The sequence below is a fragment of the Tachysurus vachellii genome, chromosome 10 (assembly GCF_030014155.1).
Source record: "Tachysurus vachellii isolate PV-2020 chromosome 10, HZAU_Pvac_v1, whole genome shotgun sequence".
In the NCBI taxonomy this organism is placed as follows: domain Eukaryota; kingdom Metazoa; phylum Chordata; class Actinopteri; order Siluriformes; family Bagridae; genus Tachysurus; species Tachysurus vachellii.
Window position 1 is genome coordinate 4817735 of NC_083469.1, and position 17182 is coordinate 4834916.

Consider the following 17182-nt stretch of genomic DNA (forward strand, 5'->3'; position numbering starts at 1 on the left):
GCCTATAATGTTTGGGGAAATAAGTTAGGAAACTGAGATACAAAAGTTAAACTGTAGGGGAAAAAGAGTTGTTTTTCCTTTTTTCTGCAAGCTGTTTAGTTGGAACGATGTACTGTAGCAAGCTCATTCTGGCCGCGCTGCAAGAGGCTTTTAATGCGAACGCACGAGTCCTCGATGCACCTGTGGTCTAGAGAAAAGACATAATTAATGCATGATATTTTGTTTTTTAACAGAATTATCACCTTTTGTGTTTAGGAAACCAGGCTGTGCTCCAGTTCTGCCCTGATTTCTCCACAGACTCGTTCGTTTCCGCTCGTCTGAAAGTAATTAGTCCTTCTTCAGACATTTTGTCCTATTTTACAAGTTATGTCCTGCCCATTTAGACTACGTTATTATTGCTACGTCGTGTCTGCACTCAGATATGACGTGGTGTCTCTATTTCAGGTGTGGTGGACCGGTGTCCCATCTATGGTGTATTATCGCCTCATACCCAGTGTTCCTCCTGATTGTCCTGGAAACATTTGTTCACAACAGGATATTTCAGCATTTTGTAATAAATGATCTATTTTGTGATAAATCTAAACACGTATAATAGTTAGATAACAAATCCTAGTTTCGTGTGAGTGGAGACATGAATAAAGAAATGTGGAAAAATCTTCCTTAGTGAAAGTGATGTGACATACGGCTAAGTATGGTGACCCATACTCAGAACTTGTTCTCTGCATTTGAACACACACGGAGCAGTGAACACACACCCGGAGCAGTGGGCAGACATTTATGCTGCGGCACCCGGGGAGCATTTGGTGGGGTTCGGTGCCTTGCTCAAGGGCACCTCAGTCGTGGTATTGCCGGCCCGAGACTCGAACCCACAACCTTAGGGTTAGGAGTCAAACTCTAGGCCACGACTGCCCATATACATGCTTTAGCTACAGCCCATATACATGCTTTAGCCCATATACGTACTTAAGTCTTTCAACAAGTCATTTATGTGGATCTTTAACATTTTACCTTCCTAAAGTCCCCTTAGCACCTTAGAGTAATAAGTGACAGGAAGATTTACTTTTAAAATAGCTTTACTTCATCTGTATAAACAGTATTGCTGCATTCTCAAATCTGATTGGTCAGAAGTTTTAGAAAAATATCGTCTTTTAACCTGCATTGGCTCAGGATAGCTCACACAATCTGACTACAACTTAAATAATAAATCCTCAATCAAAACTTAAAAAGAATCAACAGCCAAACTCACTAGTTTTTTATAGTAACTATTTCTCCATGTGTATTTTTTTTTTACAAACAATTGTGAGAATTCTTTACATGATTCATTCATTATTTATTTTCCCTTATAATAATTTTAACATTGACAGCATTTGGCAGATGCCCTTGTCGCTCTGTATCCAGAGCAACATACATTTTTATACAACTGAGCAATTGAGGGTTAAGGGCCTTGCTCAGGGGCCCAGCAGTGGCAGCTTGGTGGACGGAGGAATCGATCTCACAACCTTCTGATTGGTAGCCCAACACCTTAACCACTAGGCTACCACATACCCATTCACTGGTTTAATCAGTGAAGAGACAGAAAACTGCCAGGGTACAAATCCCGGAAAACTCACACAACAGTGGCTGTAGACTAGAGTGGCAGGTCAAAACTGGAAGTATAATCGACCTGGAAACAGTGGGAGGCCTCGTAGGGCACTAGGCGAACTGGAGAGACCATCTACAGAAGAAGCACGTGTTAGCGGTGTGCTTATATAGCGCAGATCCACATTAAATGGCCGACGCCCCGATAGTGAAAGTCTACAAATGGCCAGAAGTTTGCGTCAGAAATGCGGGAGAACGTGTTGACAAATCAGATGCAGGAGCACTGTGTGTACTTACTGTAAACATGTGATGGTTTCCTTCATGAATCTTACCATGATAAATGTTTAGAATGATTTCTGTTACTTTGCGTAGTACATTATTCCTTTTGGCCAAAAATTTACCCCATTGTCTAATTATGTCGCTTTGTAGAAGCCAACATTCTGTTTTCCTATTTCAGCTTAGACAAAAATGTATCAAATTTAATGCGGCCTAGGGCTTTTGAGCCACATGCACCAAATTCGGATATGTTGTAGACCCTGGTCTGAAGTTTGTTGCTATGACTTTTCTAAGCGATCCGAGTACCGGTACTTCCGGTATCGGGTCTCAAAGTGGCCTTTTTTTCCCATAGACTCCCATTATAAACGTTGGAGGTTTATAAATCGGCAAGCTTTTGAACTATCTACACCAAACTCGGCCAGCTCCTTTAGGGTGATACTCTGAACAAACTTTGAAATTGGTGTATCGACTGGCCTTTCGGTTGTGCTGCAGCCCCACCCTAAATTATGCAAAATCAAAAAACATTTTACAACATGGACATGTGACATATCAAAACTCTCACAACAATGAGGGGAACTTCCTCACATGTATTCTGATGACGTCACGTGAAAATCAAAAATTAGCACAACATGAACATGTGATATGTCAAAACACTCAGCCCAATGAGGGGAACTTCCTCAGGAGTATTTGGTGACGTCACATGCTCGTCTCCACTTGCCTCCAAATGTTTTGGCACCCTATCTTTCTGTCCACTTGCCCCCAAAAGTAACACTGACCCTTATGTCCACTCGCCTCCAAAAAGCACCGGCCTTTGCGAATACTTACCTCATCAAAGCCAACATCAAAGTTTGTCGCGACGAACTTTACAAATCTAGTTACTGGTTTGGGGCTTTTTCCACTGACTGTGCACTGACTTTAATTAACTTTATCTGACTGTATTTAATTAAAATCACTCACTTTTCACACTCAGCTTACATTTCACACACACATAGCTTTTCTTATTCAATGATTTTCTACTTCTTTACTTTATATAATTTTTTGTTGGTTTATTCTATTTTGGTGCAACTATGACGTGTATTATGACCTGCTCATTTTTATACGTGAACGTTTCTATACTAACACATTCACAGTCACAGGGACTTGTATAGTGAACCAGCCCTAAGACAATTTTTATCTATTTTAGCTTAATATTTTCCATAAAAAGTGATGCCATAGAAGAACCATAATGATTCTTACAAGAACTGTTTTTTTATTGCCATAAAAAATCTGCTTATAGTTTAAAGAACCTTTTGTTCCACAAAAACCTTTATTTTGTTTAGAGCATGGTGTATTGTCTCGATGGTGTGAGATTAGCTCTAAAGAACAAACAAAGATGTTAAAGAAGGCTTTTGTCAGAGCTGGAAACCTTTTTTTAGTTTCTCGTGTCAAGAGAAAAGCAGGAAGTTTGACATGCAGTCAAAAGCTTGGCCTTGAGGGTTTTTACCTGGTTTCCCTTGTTTTTAATGTAAAACTTCTTGTCAGATCTGTGACTGAGAGCGAGAAAGTAGGCTGAAGGAGAAGGTGTTCTGACACACAGGGTCCGAGCTGACGTTCATTGTGTTTTTACTTTTCTGTGTTCACGTGTACAGGAACACACTCGCTGAAAAAATTCAGCTTTTGTTCTGTGGTATCGATTTATATATAACATCCTTTCTAGAAACACATTTTTAATCATCAAGTATTCATTTCTAGAGAAAGTTAAAATTACTGCACCCTTTTGTACCTTTTACTCCAGCTTTTTGTATATAAACGTTTTTTGTTTCATGTTTTTTTTTTCCCATTTCTAATGTTTTCACATGTTTTTTTCTACTTAGGATTTTTCATATGATTTGTTTATTTTTATTATTACATACATATTATGGTGGGGTTTTTTTTATTCATTTATTTTTTAAACAAAATCCAGTTAAAAAATTTAAATTTAATTTTTAAATCTTTAATTTCTTTACACTTCAATTTTCTTCCATAGGATCATTGTGTTTTTTTTTTTCAGAAAATCGGTGTGTCTTTGTCGATAAAATGCCCAAATGCATGATAGCTAAATAAAAACCGATTTATTAAACATAACAACACAAACAAAACCTGTGGTGGAAATTTCTAATCTTAAGATGTTCATAAGGCTTTGTCCTTCTATGCTTGTACCCTGTGTGTGTCATGATGCGTCCATCACATCATAATGTCCAACCTAACAACTAAACAATTTGTGAAACTAGACGATGTTGACAGTGATACAGAATGGATTCCTCCATTCGACGATGACTTTCACTGAATTTGACCAGACTGATCCAGAAAACAGACAAAGATGAATACGGACAGTAGAGACTTTTGACTTGTAGAAAAGTTACAATGAGATTGATGTTTAATGCTTTGCCTTTAACTGCATTTCTGTTCTGTCCCCACAAAAACAGCATAATGTCCACTGCAGTTCATGTATTTTATGACACGTTCATGAAAATCTTACAAGGGAAATGATATGTTGATGTATATGAGAATATATTCGTAACTGATTAAGTGATACTGATTAAGCAAATGATTAATAATACTGTGGATCAAGTAGTTGATTATTAGTAATAGCATATATTATTTAGAGTCTAGATTTGGTTACAGATTAATGATTATTGAAATTTTGTGTATTGTCCCAGGGACAAAAGGGGGGAATTGTGGTGGAAATTTCTAATCTTAAGATGTTCATAAGGCTTTGTCCTTCTATGCTTGTACCCTGTGTGCGTCATGACCAGAGACTGACATTGTCATCAGTAGGTTTTGTTAAGATTATGACAAGGGCAGTAGGGACTGGGGACGAGTTGTCCATAAACAATGTCCAATAAGTCCTCTAGAAGACCTTGGCCTGGTCAGATTAGCTTGGTCAGGAGATGCATGAGGTAATTTTGAGCCAATGATTGATGATGTTTTGCTTTTACATATCTTCTGTTTTCTTGAGTTCTGTCTATAAAACCTTGATGTAATCAATGATCGTGGCCCTTCATCCCTCATGCTACATGTGGAGTGTTGGGTCCTGCTGCGCAGCTGAGCACAATAAATTGTGTAACCTTTTTACTCTTGCTCGTGTCTACCAGTGTTATACTTTATTCTTTAAATCTCTCTAACCTCGGAACTTCTACATCAAACCGAAACTCAAAAACCCAGACCGAGCCACACTAAGACCATACAAGGACGAAGACAAGGACGAATAAATAAAGAAGACGATTAGACACATAAGGGACAGGTGTGCTGAGGTGGGAAGGATTAGATAAGGGTGGGGCAGACACGTGAACACAAAACGTAAACAAAAAACACGTCAAAGTCCGAGCTAGATCCTGACAACGATATCTAAGTTTTAGAAATTAGATTTTTTTTTTATATGATTCATTGATTTTCATGCGTGATTTTGGGTTAAACTTAAGCCCTGACTCCAACTCTCTTTTTTCTGCAATAATGTTCTTTCTATGTGATTTTCTTTTTTTTACATGATTTATTATTTATGTTTTTAGGATTCAATTTTTGTGCGATTTTTTTCAAAACCTATTTGTTTGATTTTCAGATTTTTTTATTTTTTTTACAGTAAATTGATTCCTTCATGTGATATTTTCATGTGTGATTGTTTATTCTACAATGTAGTCTAAGTTTAAATGTATACTTTAATTATGTATTTTATTTTTGTATTTACTTGATGATCATTAGGATCCACAACCGTGCAGGACAACCACCTTGAACGTAATATATATATATATATATATATATATATATATATATATATATATATATATATATATATATATATATATATATACATTTTAAAGCTCTAACATTGAAACATGCAGGAACTTCACTTATTATGGCTTTTTTTTGCAGTGATTGATGGGAAAAAGTTGAAGGATGTGCAGTCAGAGTGCCGCGTGGTTATGGAGCTGCTATATGTACGTGGATGTGTACAACGGAGAGTGAAATTACTCCTGTGTTCTTTCCACTGACTCTGTGATGGACAGCAGGAGTGAAACTGAGAGAGAGAGAGCGAGAGAGAGCGAGAGAGAGCGAGAGAGAGAGAGAGAGAGAGAGAGAGAGAGAGAGAGAGAGAGAGAGAGAGAGAGAGAGAGAGAGAGCGAGAGAGAGAGAGATGCTTTAAAAATATTAAACAACTGCCAGAAAGCAGAGAGGAAGAGGAAAAGAAAAACTGACTGATGTGTAAGTCGTCCATCGGATACTAGAAGAAGATGATCCTCAAAAGACTCGAATATTTATAGGCACACAGAAAGAAAGAAAGAAAGAAAGAAAGAAAGAAAGAAAGAAAGAAAGAAAGAAAGAACTGAACGTAATAAAATAACTATCTGTTCTTCTTTCAAGATAGATAGATAGATAGATAGATAGATAGATAGATAGATAGATAGTTAGATAGATAGATAGATAGATAGATAGATAGATAGATAGATAGATAGATAGATATAACAAAACAAAGTTTTTTTTCATATAAACTAATCAGAAGTTCCAAAAATTCTATTTCCAGAAATTCAGAGGAAATAAAATTCCAGAAGTTTCTGCTCCTAACTTAAACTGAAACTTTCTCTACAGTGTTCCAGTTCTTCTCAGACTTCTTTCCATCCTCATTATCCACACACACACGCACACACACACACTTTCCTTGAATCCTTGACACACACTTTTTGTGAGGACCATCTCAATATTTTTTTAGCTAAAATGATGGTTGAAACAAAGCGGATCCACGAGGTACTGTGTGTGTTTCTTTTGTTTAAATGTTTTGGTTTAAAATGAATGATGATGTTTCTCATTCTAAACAGTGTGAATTCTTACTGTTTCAAGGCTGAAATCTGACAGAATTCCTTTTCTCCTGTCTCAGTCTGCAGTCATTTCCAGGCAGCAGTCGTCAGCTGGTGAAGTGCAGTGTGTTATAGAGAGAAGATGACTGGATCAAACCAGGCTCAGGAAGAAGATTAGAGAAATCCAAGAGAAGTTTCTGATCTATGATGAGCCAAATTATGACAAGAAAACTTCCTGAGGCAATGAAGTAAATCCAAGAAGAAGCTGGAGAGGAACCAGAATCAAAAGGGAACCTGATCTCTAACAAGTGAACAAATGAGTGGATGGATGGATGGATAAAGCAAACAGAAAGAAAGAAAGAAAGAAAGAAAGAAAGAAAGAAAGAAAGAAAGAAAGAAAGAAGCATAAAGAACAAATGAATGAATGGATGGATGAAACTGAAAGCATCAGTGGAGAATGGCTCTGGTCTTTAATACTGAATAGCTCTAAAGTCTGTCGTTACAGTTTGACAAAGTTTCTTCAGCTGAACTGTTCTTACATTCTTCTATCTATCTATCTATCTATCTATCTATCTATCTATCTATCTATCTATCTATCTATCTATCTATCTATCTATCTGTCTGTCTATCTGTCTCATCTCTCTATCCACAAGCATGTACGATCATATGATTGTTTCTTTAAAACTTTTAAACACACTGGTCTTAATAACAGTCCAAATGAAAGCATTGAATGATCTATCTATCTATCTATCTATCTATCTATCTATCTATCTATCTATCTATCTATCTATCTATTTGTCTGTCTGCCTGCCTGTCTGTCAGTTCTTTCTTTCTTTCTTTTTTCTGTCTTTCTGCCGTGTCTTGAGCTGTAACTGGACACTGATGGATCTGATGTGTGACTTTCTCAACTCCACACAGAGCTTTTACAGTCCAGCTAAAGAACAACCTCAGACTATGAGAACAATCAGGATTTCAGCAGATAGCACTGAAAAACTTTGTAGACCTCCAGAACCGGAAAATAAACAACAACTCCTGCCTCAATTAATTGGGATTGTCTCAGAGGATAAGGAAAAGGAGTCAGGAGTTAGAGACTGACTCTTAATACTATGACAATATAAACTTGTGTTTACTGGTGAACTCAGAGAGAAAAGAAGAAACCTGGTGGCACATTGGCACGTGCTTGTGTGTGTGTGTGTGTGTGTGTGTGTGTGTGTGTGTGTGGTCATAAGGTAGTTTGTGTGCATGATATTGAATAAAAAAAGGCAGCAGTAAGGACATCACCAATAAATCTGTGCTTTCTATATATTTATTTTTAGAGCAAACTGCCGCATGGCCTAAAGAATCCAAAAATAAGAGCTGCCAACACTGATTACTGTCACCCAGCAATGGACAAAAATAAACACACACACACACACACACACACACACACACACACACACATTTATATGAGCATTCAGTTCAGGGGCATGTCTTTAAATCACAGTGCTAGATAAATGTTTATTTTATTTATTTATTTATTTACTTATTTATTTATTTGTGTATTTATTTATTTATTTACTTATTTATTTACTTATTTATTTACTTATTTATTTACTTATTTATTTATTTGTGTATTTATTTATTTATTTTAAGGCATTTTCTTATTGTTTAATCATTTTAAATATCTGGCAATATGCAGAAATGAATTATTATACAATCTATAAAGACGCACAGCGCTTTCACAGACACTCGTGCCTGTTTTTAATAAATACATTCCAGAGAAAGTTGAGTGAGTTTTTTTCATTATTTGTCATAATGTCAAGAAACCACAAACCTCAAAGAAGATGAAAGATGTAAAGTTACAGGTTTACACTCTGACCCTAAAGACTTCTTACACTTCAAGATATTGGCACACGGATGTGTTCACAAATTTTTGATTTACAAAATGAGTATATTAAAGAACAAGAAAGTTTATTAGCAGTTAAGCATTTTAGGCTCATGTACGCTCTTAACTGATTAAATATCTCCTGCAGGAAGTTCATAATAATATTTCACTAGTGTTAGCAATGTTGTTGGAGTTTATACAGAATACAGAAAACAAAAAAATGGCAGTTAATCCCAAACCTTCAGCACTTCAGTCATTAATTCATGTCAATTCTATGGTTTTGTGTGTGAGAATATGAGGTAATACTCATCCCAGCTAGGATTTACGATCACTTTGTCGCCTCAAGTCACTGTATGTGCGAATGTAGCATTAGCTTTAGAATGTAGCATGTAGCTACTACACTTATCAATTCAATTTTATTCAATTAAAATGTATTTATATGGCACTTTTAACAACTGACATTGTCTCAGAGCAGCTTTACAGAACATAAACATAAAACAATAGGTTATTATAAAGATTAATATAATACATAAAGATTCAAGATTAATATTAGATATTTAAATGTGTTTGTATTTATTCCCAATGAGCAAGTCTGAGGTGACTCAGGTGACTGTGGTGAGGAAAAACTCCCTTAGATGGTAAAGGAAGAAACCTTGAGAGGAACCAGACTCAAAGGAGAACCTCATCCTCATGTGAGTGACACTGGAGGGTGTGATTATAAATATACAGTCTGATAAATGTTGTATTGATTCAAAGGATCACATGGAGTTCACATCTCCTCTTTAGTATCGCAGAGTCTAACTGGAGCTGGTAGATCTCTAGATGCCTCAGGATCCTCACAGAGTCGCCCTCATCTCAGTGGAGGTCAAAAATCTTCATCGCACGGAAGACAATCTGAGCTGGTACAATTTCTCTATGCCTCGGGATGGGTAAAAAGATAGAAGCAGTAGAGAGGGATTAACATATCGTCGCTGTCGGGCGGAAACCTCGTATGTCCAAATTTGGTCAATTTCATATTTTTTACATATCGATGCTATTGGTCAGTCCCCGCATGGGTCTGTTATTTTGGTAAGTTATTAACCAATCTAAAGTCTTGAAAATAGCTTGAGCACAAATCTCATAACTCCATTGGACACTTCAACTGTCCACCTCTTCCTCACTCCGCGGGAGAGCTTCACGGCATATTTCTCCTTAATAAGAGTCGCAACGAATCAACACGTCTTCTGAGGTAAATGTCTTCAAAACACTGGGCTCAAAGAAAAAAAATCTTGACCCCCGCTAGTTCTGGTGCTCGTCTGAGGACAGGAATTTAGCACAAGACAATCCACTGCAACGCGGACTAAACCCTGTACACTGCAGATAAGGTACGGCGTTTTTTTAATTTCCTGAAAATTAACGGTTTTGGAGATACGAGGATTCCGTCTGACAGCGACTATATGCTGTTCATAATATTAGCAAGCACTTTAAGTTGCTAGCTTCTAACTACTAACTATGACAGTAGTTGTCTGTTATATTTAAGACTCAGGTAATGTCAGTAACCATTTCCAAGATAAAGAGGTATTACAGTATGTCTGTTCATTCATGGGTTCAGGGAATTGTCGCAATCTCACCCACATTATTCAGAAACAGTAACAACCAGGACCATTCAGAGCAGGAGGGGCAGGTAGGATTATTACTTCTTTTGTATAAACAGTATATTAATGGTTTTAAAGTCCAACCTACTAAGAAATACCTATTATTCTTCTGAATGGATTTTACTGACTTTAGGACTCACTCTTCATTAAAGCCATTAGAAGGCAAAGAGCATCTTCTGCCTGATCGAAAGTCCATCACCTTCAAGAATCGTCTCACCACTGAAATTTGATTAGTTCCTGATAGGACAAACACTGGGTTAGGTTTTTTTGTCAGGGTTTCCTGAGGCTTGAACGACTGAGGGATCGAAAGTAAGGATCGAGTCACCTTCACGATTTATGCTGTTTTTTTAATAAATACCAAACACATTTAATTACTCTCAGCCCAGGAGTGTGAGTTGCTTCTTGTAAGTACCACAGATTAGCAAATCCATTCATCAGTGAGTGACACATTCGCTACTCTTTATGTAAAGTGCATCACTGCAGAAAACGGACAACTCTGCCATTATGGATGAGACATCACAAACTTCATTCATTCATTCATTCATCCATTTTCTACCGCTTATCCGAACTACCTCGTGTCACGGGGAGCCTGTGCCTATCTCAGGCGTCATCGGGCATCAAGGCAGGATACACCCTGGACGGAGTCACAATCCGCAATCTCACACTACGGGCAATTTTCCAGAGATGCCAATCAACCTACCATGCATGTCTTTGGACCGGAGGAGGAAACCAGAGTACCCGGAGGAAACCCCCGAGGCACGGGGATAACATGCAAACTCCACACACACAAGGCGGAGGTGGGAATCGAACCCCCAACCCTGGAGGTGTGAGGCGAACGAAGCCAAATCTAAGATTATTGAAACTATTTCTAGGAATATTTTAGAATACTGTTTTTAAGCTTTTAATCGTCTTAATCTATTGGTCGATAATTTAGATTCTTTCTAGAAATGAATGCTTAAAATGATCTAACTGTGTACATAAATCAACTACATATAAAAACATAAGTATGAATAGAAATAAGATGAATAAGATGAGTAGAGTATGAAAAAAATAATGTATATGATGTGAATTATTCTACATGTTACATGTAGTAACAATAGAATATAATGTCTAACTAAGTTACATGAAGTAACAGTGGAATATGATGCGTAACTATGTTAAGGTTTTGTTTCCGAGGAAAATAGGTTCATATCCAGTATAATGTGTTTATATTTACTGTTTTTATTCAAGCCTTTTTTTGCACTGTCACTTTAACTATGGACTTGCACAGCACAGTGCCACTTTATACACTTTATACACTATTTACACACCATATTGCACCTGGACACTTTTAGGACAATCTTTAAAAACCACACATATTTATGTATATGTATATTTATGCATATATACATACATTATTTCTCCACTTATATTTTTATATTTTATATAGTTTTTTTATATAGTTTTTTTATATAGTTTTTTATTTGTCTATCTCCTTTTGGTTCTGGTTTATTTTTTATCCTAAATTGCATTCCTTTTTTTTGCTTATATACCAGACAGTTGCAAAAAGCATTTCTCTGCATGTCGTACCCTGTATGTATGTGTATGTGACAAATAAAATTTGATTTGATTTGATTTGATATAGGCCATTTCGTTTGAAAACGTATATTTTTCTCTCCGTTTTGGCCTTTCGTCCACACCGAGACAGCGTTTTAAGTCAACGAAAACGTAGCTGTTGGAAGACGCTCTCCAAAGCGGATAAATTTGAAAACGCCGTCTTCGCGTCTAAATGCATTTTTAGTCATGTGATGCAGTCAAAAGTAAATAAACGTCTAGCGGAAATGGCGCAGGTCGAAGCTTTACTCATGCGCAGTAGGGAGATGTACTGTAAGCGTTTTCATACATTTCAGTGTGGATGAGCAACTTTTGGAAAACGTTTGAAAATGATAATGTGGACGCGGAGCGTTTTTAGACGTGAACTCCGTTTTCAAATATATCCGGATTAGTGTGGACATGGCCTTACCTTCTGCTCATGTCTAAATTTCACCAACTGAATGTTTAACTGTTACATAAGCATAAAGTGAACAAAATGAAAAGTGTTTTTTTCTTCTCCATTCTGAATGTTATTTTCCACAGCATGATTAATCATTTTCCGGATTAGCCCCAATGAGACTGTGTGATAGAAATGATTTACAGTGTGACCACCATCGATTTTGACTGACCTTGACAAAAAAACCGCTAAAACAGGTTGGCTAGCCCATACAACTTCATGCGCCTCGAGGACGGAGGGAGAAAACGTTCAACGCTCTGCCCTCGTTTCTCTTTTCTTCTTTGTCTTGTTTCACTTTTCTCTGTATTAGTCTCATATCAAAAGTACAAATGCTTAGTCTTCAGTTCTTCGTATTAGGCCTTCACTTAAAATTTATCCCATGTATCCCACATGCTTTTTTTTTGAGGCTGCTCTTATGAAGTGGACGGTCCTCTGTGCTAACATGCTAATTTCCTGTGTTCCTGCGTCATTGCTTAGTTCGATAAGAAATAAAGTAACCTCAGTATGCCTCTTTCCCAGAGGTACAAAGTGTTATTTCTGAGAGAGAAAAAGAAATATTCGTCGCATATCCTCACTGCAGTGTGGGCCAAAATACAAGCACCTAAGAGACACACAGACAGATTTCATAAGCGCTCGCACAATCTTCTGGCTTTGACGGATTCTCTCTTGCCTTGTTTTTTCATAAAAGTGTGAAAGAACAGGATATGAAGACCGGTCGTATCGCACAATAATAGTCCTCTCAGAGCTGATAGCATCAGTGAGGGCAGAATGTCAAAGTCTACCACATCTATAATGTCTCATATTTCTTTTATAGTAAAACTCACATTTTTTGGGGGAAAATGCAGCTTTTGAAATGTTTCAGATGTATTTTTTTTATTATTATTACTTTTTTAACAAGCGAAATTTGTGAAGTTTCTAATGTTTTTTATAGGTTTATTTCCATGCTTTACGTATTCCATTTTATTCTTTTGGCAGAGTTTGCTTCTTTTCTAGAAATGAAAAAAGTGAAATTAAATAGGAAGTATTAGAAACATTTGTATAAATTCAAGATATTTTTACTTGCTAAAATGTTGTATTTTGCACTGTGTACACATTTATATTGCACCTTGCAACAGAAAGGGCTCACTACAACAAAACGATCTTTTAGATATCAGAGATAGACATAAAGTAGCCTGATAATAGTAGTAGTAGTTGTTAATGTCCAAGTAGAGTCAGTGGGCTAGGAGTTAGCATCATTCGTCTCTGGTTAAACTAATGAAGAAAGTAAAAAAACTCTACTTGCTGTTTGGCTTTTTCCAAAAATAAGTTTGTAGTTGGCTTTGATATAACAATTACTGCCAAACTACTTGATCTTGTACAACACAGATCAACACACATTACTAGGTGGATTATTTAGCACCACAACACTAAAGCTTACAGCCAAAACACACAGTGTGTTAAATGATCATGTATGTTTAAATTAGTGCTTTAACTAGCCATAAGTCAAAATGTATTATCTGTATGGCACTTTTGTGTGTGTGTGTGTGTGTGTGTGTGTGTGTGTGTGTGTGTGTGTGTGTGTGTGTGTTTGGCACTTGTGTGTGTGCGTGTGTGTTTGGCACCTGTGTTTGCGTGTGTTTGGCACCTGTATGTGTGTGTGTGTGTGTGTGTGTGTGTGTGTGTGTGTGTGTGTCGCACCTGTGCGTGTGTGTGTGTCTGTGTGTGTGTGTGTGCGCGCGCACGTGTGTGTGTGGCACCTGTGTGTGTGTGTATGCATGTGTGTGGCACCTGTGTGTGTGGCACCTGTGTGTGTGTCCATTTGTGTGTGTGTGTGTGGCACCTGTGTGTGTGCGCGCGTGTGTGTATGTGTGTGTTTGGCACTTGTGTGTGTGCGTGTGTGTTTGGCACCTGTATGTGTGTGTGTGTCTGTGTGTGTGCGCGCGCGCGTGTGTGTGTGTGGCACCTGTGCATGCGTGTGTGTCTGTGTGTGTGTGTGTGTGTGGCACCTGTGTGTGTGTGTGTGTGTGTGTGCGTGTGTGTGTGTGTGTGTGGCACCTTTGTGTGTGTGTGTTTCATTCTGAATGAATCTTTTAAGTGAACGAAACATTTGATGGCCATCTTTAAAAATGATTGTAGCATAAACTATTCATGTATGTAAATGTTTTTTTTTCGTGACCACTCCTTCAAATCTAGCCTACATTAACTGAAATGTCTTTCTTGGAAATTCTATTTAAAACAATGAGTGAATCAAACAAGAACAAATCTGAACGAATCTTTTCGGTGAACTGATTCAAAAGATTCGGATCACTGGGCTGAATCAAAATTGACACCACAATAGATAAGGGTTTTATCCTGTACACACTGTGCAGAAAGATGAAGAAAGAGTCCAACTCTATTCCTGAAAAGTGAGCATTAAGAGAGTTGTGAATGTGGTAGAAGTTTCTTCTCCTAAAGAACCTTTCAGAGTTATGCATGTTATGTAATCAAAAAACGTTGATTATTCTTGATTATTATGATTAATATACACATTTTATTATCTAATATAAGAGTGAATACTTATTAAATGATCTATATAGTAGGTAAATCTGATGAACTATAAGCTCATAACATCAATGGTGCAATGACAGCATGTTCACAGCATGTCTTAAACATAAAACAATGTTTTATGTTTAAGATGCATGGAAGTATATCTGTACAATACTGCCATCTTGTGGTGTTATAACATCATTACAGCTGAAGCTTATTTTCAAGATTTAATTAAAAGCAGACTGAAAAAAAAAAAGTCAAGTCAAGTCACTTTTATTGTCACATCACCACAGCACATGTGCCTCTGTGAGTGAAATTCTTAGGAGCGAACTCCAGAAATTGCAGAAACAATTAACATACAGTCAAATTAAGATGCATGAATGAATGAATGAATGATTAAGGAAAAAATAATTAATAAATGCTTCATATTTTATTTTGGACACTAATACTTATACACATATGTTTCTGACATTTGTTACACATAATTCTCTTTCAGAAAGTATTAATTAGTTCCTTAAAGTAGCCTTGTGTTTAGTGTAAACTCCCTTTTACATGTATTGTGTCCATAGGAATATTTTGCAATTTCTCTACATAAATGTTATTAAACATTTATTAAAATACAACACAACTATTTTGCTTACTAGCAATATAAACGCCATGTAACACCATAATTAACTTAGGTGCTGCACACTAATGTGCTATAATATTGAAGTAAACAGAAGCAGAAAGGTCAAAGACTAAGCCTTTTGCAATGTATGCATGGGAAATGTGTAGTGTTTTGATATGAAATCTCACAAAGTAACGATTGAAAATGATCTTTTTTTTTTCTATGGCATTCGGCAGACGCCTTTATCCAGAGCGACTTACATTTATCTCATACTTCCAGCTTTATCTCATACTTCCAGCATTATCTCATACTTCAGGCATTATCATACTTCAGGCATTATCTCATACTTTTAGCATTATCTCATACTTCATGCATTATCTCATACTTTTAGCATTATCTCATACTTCCAGCATTATCTCATACTTCAGGCATTATCATACTTCAGGCATTATCTCATACTTTTAGCATTATCTCATACTTTATGCATTATCTCATACTTTTAGCATTATCTCATTCTTCAGGCATTATCTCATACTTCAGGCATTATCTCATACTTCAGGCATTATCATACTTCAGGCATTATCTCATACTTTTAGCAGTATCTCATACTTCAGGCATTATCTCATACTTCAGGCATTCTCTCATACTTTTAGCATTATCTCATATTTCCAGCATTATCTCATACTTCCAGCATTATCTTATACTTCAGGCATTATCTCATATTTCCAGCATTATCATGCAGCAATATTTTATTAAACATTTTTAATTTGTTATGCTGTATGGGTTAGAGACTGTAGCAGTGAGGAAAAGACATAAGGCAGAGATGGAGGTAGCAGAGATGAGGATGTTGAGGTTCTCTTTAGGAGTGACGAGGATGGACAGGGTTAGGAACGAGCACATCAGAGGGACAGCTCAGGTTGGCTGTTTTGGGGACAAGGTCAGAGAGGATAGATTGAGATGATTTGGACATGTACAGAGGAGGGAGATGGTTACTGTATATTGGTAGAAGGATGTTGGAGATGGAGCTGCAGGTAAGAGGACAGGAGGAAGGCCAAAGAGGAGATATATGGATGTGTTAAATGAGGACATGAAGGTAAACGTTAGCGGATGCTTAGGATAGAGTTAGCTGAAGATATAGACAGATAAAGATGAAGATGGCTAATCCATGTTATTGGTGTATGTTTAATCGTTTCACCTTCAGATGGCGCTATAAAGAATCGATCGCGTTCTTTCCTCGGAGTTACTTAGGCAAGTCCCGCCCCATCACTATGATTGGTTACGTGAAACCAAACCTGTGCAATGATTGGTTTATTATTTACACTCATTCACAGTTCATAGATTGGATGTTGAAGTTCCTGATTTGTTTTACAATTTGAATAGAAAAGGAGCAGAGATGAGAGTTTAACAGCCCTAATTAGGAAATTCAAGACACAATATTCTAAGCAGCACTAAATTATTTAAAAAGATAAAACATAGGAGAGACAGACTTATTATTATTATGTATTACTTATTATTTTTCAAATACATTTCAATTAATGATGTTAAATTAATCAACAGTTCGTTTTAATACTACTTTTAATAAAAATAACAATATTGTTTTCATTGTATTACATCAAAAATGAGCTTAAAAAATCATTTGGAAAAATCATGAAAATAAATAAATATTGACCCCTTTCAAAAGAAACATATAATAAAATATATATTATATGTTTCTTTTGAAAGGGGTCAATATTTATTTATTTCCATCAAATATATATACATATACATGGAGATGCAGATTTCATTTTCCAACAGGACTTGGCACCTGCACACAGTGCCAAAGCTTCCAGTACCTGGTTTAAGGACCATGGTATCCCTGTTCTTAATTGGCCAGGAAAGTCG